General features: G+C 45.0%; 1 protein-coding gene across 5 annotated transcripts in view; it reads right to left on the reverse strand.

Moving 5' to 3' along the window:
- The window catches only part of ZNF536 (zinc finger protein 536), a 345,885-nt gene extending 337,625 nt beyond the window's left edge, over positions 1-8,260 (reverse strand). For all 5 annotated transcript variants that reach the window (XM_066195030.1, XM_066195029.1, XM_066195027.1 and 2 more), the window contains exon 1: positions 7,982-8,260. The gene's annotated coding sequence lies outside the window, so the exon portion shown is untranslated. The remainder of the gene's footprint in view (positions 1-7,981) is intronic.
- Between the last annotated feature and the right edge of the window lie 1,113 nt (positions 8,261-9,373).

Genomic DNA, 9,373 nt, shown 5'->3' on the forward strand with positions numbered 1-9,373 from the left:
GTTCATGCAAACCTTGGAGAAATAAAGGTATTTTAAAAAAAGATTATATCATGTCGTATTTTGAAATGATTGAATTAGGGCACACACCTATTGAAAATACTTGGCCACCAGAGTAGAAGGCGATTTCTATTCCTCCTGTTAATTAAAAACTAATGCCAGAGAAGAAAAGGTTTCTCCCTAATTCACTTGATCAACGCTTCACTGTCACATCATTCCCTCGAGTAAAACTGTTATCAGAACTAAAATGTTGCACTATCCTATGTTTTAAGATTTCCGAGGACCCCTGAAGAAACGAGACCTAGGGAACAAGTGGTAGGAAACATACGTGAAAATTAAATGTAGCTTATCCATACAAAGCTATCAAAAGAAATGTTAGGAGAGGAACATCCAGCCCACCACGTTAGCATTAGTTAATAGAAACCTGACTTTACACCTCCTTGCTTTCTTCACCCAAGCTCTCACATGCTCTTTCTCAAGAAACAAACCTAGGCTTCACTTGAACTCATTTATCCTTCCCTTGCTGATAATTTATTCCATATGTCCTTTGCATGAAGTTATTCTGCCTGAATTTCCTATTTACCTATGTTTCTCTAAATTTTAGATTAAAGAGACCTGCATCTATCTACATCTATATCTACCATCGGTATTCCAGTAATGAAACTGATGGTAACAACATCTGCAAAATCTATGGAGGCTTGCTTATGAGAGTGGAATAAAACAACATTAATACTGCATGCCATCATTTAGAAAAATAAATTTAATGCCAGGATGGCAGCCTAACACAGTGCTATGACATGGGCAACCAGGGCTAATTCCCAGATCAGCAGGGGCCAGGACTATGAAGGAAGCACGACACATAGCCCTGTTGTGACCAAGTAGACTGTGGTACTTGATAGCAACCCCTTTGTATCATTGATGAGCTCAACAGGGCTCCCATCCTCCTCACAAAGAACCACAGCTGACTGCAGCAGAATATCCCAAAGGCATTAAAAAAAAAAAAAAAGGAGAAAAGTTTCTAACAGCACTTATTACAAAAAAAATAATAATTAAAAAAAAAGGTAATGTAAAGAAACTATAATGAAATTCACATAAAGGCTGAAACAAGCTTATCATCACGGGAAGAATCAGGACAGCCATGTGCCTCTTTGCACCACAGCACCCTGACATTCCTAAGGCTGATGACAAGGAAAGTTCCCCAGGACACCCCAGGCTGTCCCAAGGCAGAGTAGCAGCCACAGGTGGTCCCGTAGTGGCCTCTGCCACCATCCTCCCCTGCATCCCTCTTGGGAGTGAAAGTCAGCTCATACTCTCTTTTTTCTTTCCCTTTCTGTCTTCTCCTCTTCACAAAACTGAAACAGGGCCAAATTTTCCCAAGCATCCTTTTCCTGGCACTGTGGTACTCGCTTGGGATAACCGCTGCCTAATCTTCACCAGCTCCCACCCTCCTGGCAAGCACTGGCTCCCTCTGGGAGCCCGAGATTCCTGCAGCTGGACAGTTCAACACTAATGCAAGAAAAACGAGCTGCTGGTTCGAAGAAGCTCTGTTGCTTGCACTACGCCATGGGATTGAAGCCATCATCATTATTTTCAGGCACTGCTACCTGCAGATCTGTCTGTTAATGTCCTAGCAGGATCGGCAGCATTCCTTTTTTCATAACACGGCAAATACTTGTAAAGAATTACCTAATTCTGCTTTTGGTTATGTGAGTCTGCTCATATACTGCAATGCACAATGGAGGAAAGATCAGATATTGAGGCTCCTGTGGCTATTTTAGTTCTGTTTTCCTCATCTGTGTTTAAAAGACAGTCAGATTATAACAAAATTGTTTGTCTTTAATATAGTTCAACTTGACCCGACGAACCCATCTCTTTAGAAAACAATCTCACATGGATTATTTAGATTAAGACCTGTAAAAAACAGTGACTTCAAAATACTTTCAAGGACCCATCTTACAATTTTTAGAAAACACAGACAACTAGGCTAATTATAATTACTCCTCTATAAATCTTTTGCCTTTTTGATGCATCTGGTTATCTAGTAAGATGCACCTGAAAATTAGATCAAATTTAAATTTAAGGGAAAGGTGCCAAATTCAGAATACTGGGAGAATCCTACTTCTGGGAGCATATTTATTGACAGCTTTGGTGCAGTTGGGCAGAGGCAACCCAAATCCTCCCTTGCTACCCTATTCCACTGCCTCTTTCCTGAACTGGATCTCTGCTGTCCCTGAAAAGATGCTTCAAATCTCTCCCTCAGTGCTTGGCTTCATTGCTTAACCTGCCAATATGAGTGAAAATGTCATAGCAGTTATCGTGATCCACTCCGATTCCGACAGACACTCCTCGGTTATTTCACGTTAAACGTCGATCGGATCACTGCAATTTTCCCTTGTTTCCAGCCAAGGGCACATTCTGATCGGTGCCTTGGTCCCAGAAAGTTCATCCTCCGTATTCAGCCACACAACTGGAAGTTAGAGCCACACAGCTGTACAATAACCCTGAGATCAGCCAGTTAAGCATCAGAATTATTTTACTTCTACATATTTTCTTTCAGTAGCTCATCCTGTTTTTTTCCTCTTCCACGAATATCTGTGCCTGGAGTTTCTTCACTAGAGAAATTTGGATTTCCATCTACAGTTGACAGAAATAAGTTTATTCAGGTTTCTATAAAAGAAAGTATGCGTTCTATTTTTTCATCTGTGTTGTCTTTCCCTGAATCCAAATTGTTTGCAAGTCAGGGAAATGCAAGGTATGAAAGAGAGGACAGAAAAATAGCTTTTTAAGATCATTCTGGTTTTAGCATTTTGAAGAGCCAATATACATCTCTTCAGGTATCTTGAGAGAAATGCAGAGATTAAAATTTAGATTTGCTTACAATCTTACTGAAGTGCACTAAATCAGAAGATTAAAAGTCTTTAATTGTCCACACTTAAACTAGAAAAATAAATCTATCTATGGCTTTGGTTTCCATTTTCATAAAATTCATATAAATCATGTCTTCTTTTTTTCTTTTTTTTTCTTTTTTTTTTTTTTTTTTTTTAGTCAAGGCACTCTAAAAACACCTGTGCAATTCAAAGTCAACTTTAAGCAAAAATCAACATTTGGAAAAATTACTTCTTACTGATTTCCCTACACTTGATGAAACTTGTACTTCCCAGGGAATAAGCACAGCCCATTTTAATGGACTAGTGGATTTTTCTACATCTGTTCCAATGCAAATCTCTTTGGTCACCTAAGGCTCCATAGTGGGTAAACAACCTAATGTGTCAGCTTTCTGTACTGAAGATCACAATTTCTGATCTCAGCACTGTCTTCATTGCTGCAAGCAAAACACTGGTACTGATGTTGCAACTTACAGGCTACTCTCTTCTGATAATGAATGGGTTGGGTTATTGGCCTCTGGCATGGACAAAAATATGACAATCAGCCTCTTCATTATATAAAAGCCTACAGTGAAGACAGTGCCAGACAACTTGCTGATTATTAGAGCTTAAATATGTTCAGAAGTCAAAAAGCCCAAAGAACAATTCTTTTTTTCTTCTTTTCCATTAATAAAGACATAGTCAATTTATCAAAAGAGTTTTAATACAGTGTTTCCATCGCAGCAACTTGTATCTTCAGGAAATCATTTGCAAAACACAGCTTTAGCCTGCAAATACTTCACGTTCATTCCCTGCAAAAGTAACAGAGAAGCTGACCTTTCTTACATCTGCAGTTGTTAATTGTCATCATCAGAACAGCACACGAAAACAAAGTTTAAGTCACTGGCACTTTAAAAAACCCCATCATATTAAATCTCATTTACCTGCAGGGATAGAAATTCAGAGTCAGGAGCAAAATCTGAAGACAGAGCAGACATGAGAAAGTGCACCCAGTCGCAGGGTTTAGCAACTGTACCGAGACTCTCTTCTAGTGCACGTTCTGAAACAGCAGTCGAATCTCTCAGCACTTGGTACCAAACTGGAAACATTTTTCTGCTACAACATTCCGAAAACTTTAAACAACTCATTTATGATTCTTTTCTAATGAAGATTAACAGCACATCTACTAGAAGATTAATTGAAAATATTTTTTTTAAAAAAAGCATAACAGAAAGGGTAAAACAGACCAGACTACGACAAACAACTCAAGCTATTTACAAATATTTTTATAATGACTAGAAATCATAGAGCCCTCTTTAACTGTCTAACTTAAAAAACAATAACAAAAAAAAAAAATCAAAACCAAACAAGCCAAAAAAATGCATCATCTGTTGACTGAACACAGGGCCTGATTTTCAAAGCTGCTGAGCACCCACAACTCCATCTGAAGTCAGTGGAAGTGATGAATGCTCAGCAGCCCAGCAAATCAGGCCCAAACTGTCCAGGCGTCTGCTAGCAGCCTAACAGAAGTGGTGTTTAGAGTAGGGGGTTTGTTGCAGAATTGAAGAGGTTCAAAGTAATCTGTCAAAGAAGTGCTGCTACATTCATGAGTCGTAAAGCTAGCTGGCTCCCAGCTATGGGAAAAAGTTAATTCATAGGGCTCATAGGGCTTGCATTTGTCAAGGAGCAGGACGTCAATGCTATCATTATCAGGCAAATCAGCCAGGCGTTTAATGGTAGAATCAGGAGACATTTGCTCTCCACTATCAGAATGACATCATAACTAAAGCAGCCTTCGGCGAGGGGGGAGAGCCGGGGCAAGGCTTGGGCTGCACGCAGACTTTGCACTCCTGCCCGGCTCGCCCCACCGAGGGCTGCTCCCCTTCCCCACCAGGCAACTTCCAGCTCCCAGCTGCCTTCCCTCCACAACTTTCCCTAGCAGCATCTGAAACCCCAGCATCTGATTTTACAAAACACTTCTAAACCTGCCCGACCCAAAACTGCAATATTGCAAGCCAGCCACTCGGTTAGGAGGGGATGGGGTTTACACAGAAGCTACAAATTCACTCTAAAAAATTGCTGGTATTTTAAATCACTTCGGTCATCCTCCATCAAACTGGGGGGGAAGGGGGGAGGGGGGGTGGGCACACATACATTAAAAAGCTAGTTGCCTCTCTGATTTAAGAAGTAGCAGCTTAGATAACTTAGCCGATATTTAAGCATACACAAACACATACACAAACAACCTTTGAATATTCTGACATATATAGTGATGATCTATTCAATGACCAGAAATATAACAGCAATACACATTTCCCTTCCACAGTAGCCATAATTATACAAGTCAAACAGCACAAGTTACAAACTGTTAATCTATTTTCTTTAAAAATATCACTACAGGTACACAGGCATGGTACAAAAGCCTCACCTTGCATAACAACTGAGAGGGAAAAAGTTATGAAAGCAGACAGAAAACCTAAAATCCCTGAGGCTACAAAAAAATCCCGCTATTGAGAAATAACCCAAGAGACCACATAGGGAATGTACAGCTTTCAGAAGCACTTCTCATCTTATTTGCACTTAACCTATTGATGTACTTATGCAGGTCACTTACTTTTCGGATATGTTTGAACCCTTTATAATCATGCAGATCGCCGCGGTTTTCACTTGGGCTTTTGGTTTGTTTTTTTTTTTGGTTTTGTTTGGGTTTTTGCAAACAAGTTTCATTTAAAAAAGATCCAATTATGCAAATCTGCTCCCGGATAGGTAGTGAATATTCAATATGATGGTGATACTGTAATAGTTCAATGCAACGCACTGTACTGGACAGATTTATGAGGCAACGTCACTACTACGCTCTGGTCCTCGCTGAAGCATCTTGAAGTTAATTAAAGCTGCAATGTCCACTTTTCCAGCCACCCTCCTCATTCAGGTTTACTATTTCAACATCAAACCACCGAGGGGGCCTCCCCCCTCTCTCCGTACATTTAAGCAGCCTTCCACAGTCAATGAACAATGAACAAAGATTTGAGCGATAGGAAGGGGGGGAGAGAAAAAAAAAAAAATCTCCACAGGAATAATCAAATCCGGTTTAAACAAGTAAAAATATAGTTTCTAATATTAAACTAGAAAAGAAAACATTCTTCTCCAAGCGAACGTGCAGAGGCGCTTAGCCAACCCCTTCAGAAAGGGTCTAAAAGCAGACAGTCCTTTTTATTTCGAGCAGTGAATGAGCCCAAACAAGGCTTCTAAACTTAATTATGACACTTAAAATAGTCTTTTTCCACAGAAGCGGGCGGCTCGCCGCCGCTATCTGTATCAGCCGGGCACATCAGCTCAGCAAACACGGCCCCTGTTGGATTTATTTTAAACTGCACGGGGGGGCGGGGGGCGGCGAGGGAATGCACGGCCCCGCAGAGCGCTCCCGCCGCGGGCGGCCGGGCAGCCGCGCCCCGCGCCCGCCCCTGCCCCGCGCCCGCGGAGCGCCGCGCCCCGCACCGCGCCCCGCACCGCCGCTGCCCGGCCCGGCGGCCGCTCGAGTGCCAGCCGAGGGATCTGACAAATCACGTCCCCCGCCTCGACACTGTATCAGACGCGGCCACATCCGCCGCACGCACCCCGAAACAATGCCCGCCGCGCAGGCAGGCGGCGGCCGGAGCCCTCCCCGCCGCGCCCGCCCCGGGCGCCGGCACCCGCGGCCGCACCGTGCCCCCGGCCCCGCCGCCGCGCCGGGGCACGCCGGCAACTAACTTTTTGGATGGAGCCCGTGCGAGCCGCCCCGCGGGAGCCGCGGACCCTCCGATGAACAGCATAAATCTTCACGACCTTTTATTTTGCGTTGAAGTTCACCGGCGGCAGCGCTCCCCCCAGCCCCTCTCTCTCTCACACATACACACACACAAATACACACATATATATTAATTATTTGCAAAACTGCAACAGATGGGCGCATTAAAATCTGGATTCTTTCCTACACAGCCTCAAAGAATCTCTCCTTCCTCCCCACCATCCCGCTAATCCCGCCGCCGGCCCGCTGCCTCCCGCCCCCCGCCTCCCGGCCGCGCAGCCCCGCGCATCCCCCGCGCCGGAGAGCGAGGCCGCTGCCCCGCGCAGGCAGCGGCGCCCCCGCGGCCCTCCGCGCACGGCGCGCCGCCGGCAAGGTGATGCTCCCCCCCCCATCCCCGCCGGGGATTGCCATTTAAGTTTCCTCCTTAACCTGTTACTTTCTCCGGGCGCTGACAAAAGCCCCGGCGGCGGGCTGGCAGGTGCCTCCCCGCTCCCCGCGGCGCCGCCGGGCGCGCTCCGCTCCCCCCGAAAGGGCTGAGACCTGGCCTGACATTTAGTGCCTACTTGAATGTCACAACGCTCCTCGCAGCATTATGCACGGCTCCTATTCATAAGAGGTCGATTAGAGCACAAAATGGCAGGTCTCTTAGGCACTTGAATCTCACAAGTTTGACACATGGTATGCATCAGCTAACTTTGATTTAAAAAAAAAAAAAAGAAAAAGAAAAAAAAGAAAAAAAAAAAAAAAAAGAGGGGGGAGTTTACAAATTACACCACGATTAGCCGGGATCCTAACGGGGGAGGGAGGGAAGAAAAGGGGGCCCGCGTTTAAAGTCACTTCAGCAAAGTTTGCTCCGCAGCAACCCTTTAAAACAAAAAGTTTCTGGGCAAGTTAAGGGCAGGGTCGGTGCGGGCTGGGGCCGGCGGCGGGCGGCCCCCGGGCAGCGCCGCGGCCGCCGCCGGCACTCGCCTCCCCTCGCCTCGCCCGCCCGCTCCTTTTTTGTAAAGTAACGGTTTTAAAAGAAACGAGAGAGAAAGAGGAAAAACGTAGGGTTTTCTTCAGGCTAAGTTCTATAGCGCCATTCAATGGCTTCTCCGCTCCTTTCATTATTTTCTGCTTTTCCCCTGACAGCCCTGCTTGCAAACGTCACTGCTATGGATATTTAATTATACTGTATTTTTTTAATCACGGTGGAAAACGCAGGCCCCATTGCGATGATTAAAAAGAAATAAAAAACAAAAACATACTCCGGACTGACTTTGGAGCCTCTTTGATGGCTCACGGGAGCCTCCCGGATCCTCAAAAACCCCCTTTTTACCTTTGTCTTTCTTACCTTAAAATTTAAAGCAAAGCGTAGAAGAAACTCCCGCACGTAAACGGAGCGTTGTAAAAGATTGTGTTCAATGAATAATGAAGCATGTCCACATGATTGACTTGATCATTTTCTTGTGCGGAGGGGGAAAAGTGCGGCGCGGGGCTGCCGCGGCCGCCCGCTCCGGGTAGCCCTCCCAACTGCTTCCAGCACATCCCGAGCAAAGAGCGCTTTATTTTAATCTGTCTCTTTTCAGAATAACCCCCTTCATTGATACTGATCACCCAACATCACAAGACATCCCCATCTCTCAGCGTGGACTCCCCCTATCTGGTAGGTGAAATGCATTGTACCATTAAAAAAGCACTCCATTGTCGTCTTGGCATAATTCACAGCAACTAGATAGGTCTTGCGGCATTTAGCTTTGATGAGCCAAAAGCTGAACCCTTGATATAATAATCTACAAAGAATGGTCTGTGATCGTCCATTTTTTCTCCCTGTCTAGCAACTAAGAAACCATTTAACACGGCGCAGCTTGGTCGTGACCTTGAGCGCGTGTAAACACCCCGAGGAGCCCGCGCCGCTCCGCAGCCCCCCGGCCAGCGCCGCTGCCCGCGCCCCGCGCAGCCCCCGCGCCCGCGCAGTCCCCGCGCCCGCGCCCCGCCGCCCCTGCCCGCGCCCCGCAAACCCCGCCGAGCCCCCGGGGGCAGCGCCGGGATCCACAAAGCGCCCTTCTTACCTGCTCCCGAAACTATGCAAAGTCTGTTTCTCCAAAAAAAAAAAAAAAAAAAAAAAAAAGAAAGAAAGAAAAAAAAACTCCCGGGGAAACCTTGGCGGACAGGGGGACCGGAGCATCAGTCACCGCTCCGGCGTTTAAGAGAAGTAATCAGCGATAAAGTGACGTTGATCTGCACTGTAACCTTGTGGCGTATTTAATGTAAATAAGCCAGTTATGTTGCCAATCGCATGCATACAAACACATAAAGGTCCTCAGCGTTGCATTTTGATTCTTTCCATTAGAGCCGACTTTATTTACATACACTATTTAGGGGATCATGATAATTCTAAAACAATACTAGTGCCAAATGATTATGAAAATATGATTTTAATTAATCACGTAGTAGGCAAGGAAATTAGCATACGGTAATTAAACTTAGAGAAAAACGTCATGGAGGTTCTCTGCCTTATGGGTTCGGAATAATCATTAAACGATGGGTTTTCAGGACTTAATTATCAAACAAATAACTTTTTTAAAGCAACTTTACACGGTTTATCCGCAGGGCAACGATTTAGTAAATAATATATAACCAAGCAAACAAGGTGCAAATGTGACTGGTGAAATAGGTTGTGTTTCTACAAAGCAGGAGGGGGGGGGGGAGAAGCTGAATAATGCAATTATGGATTCTGTGTCCC

Source organism: Chamaea fasciata, unplaced genomic scaffold (assembly GCF_029207755.1).
Source record: "Chamaea fasciata isolate MVZ Bird 193981 ecotype frontalis unplaced genomic scaffold, bChaFas1.0.hap1 SCAF_12, whole genome shotgun sequence".
Taxonomy (NCBI): Eukaryota; Metazoa; Chordata; class Aves; order Passeriformes; family Sylviidae; genus Chamaea; species Chamaea fasciata.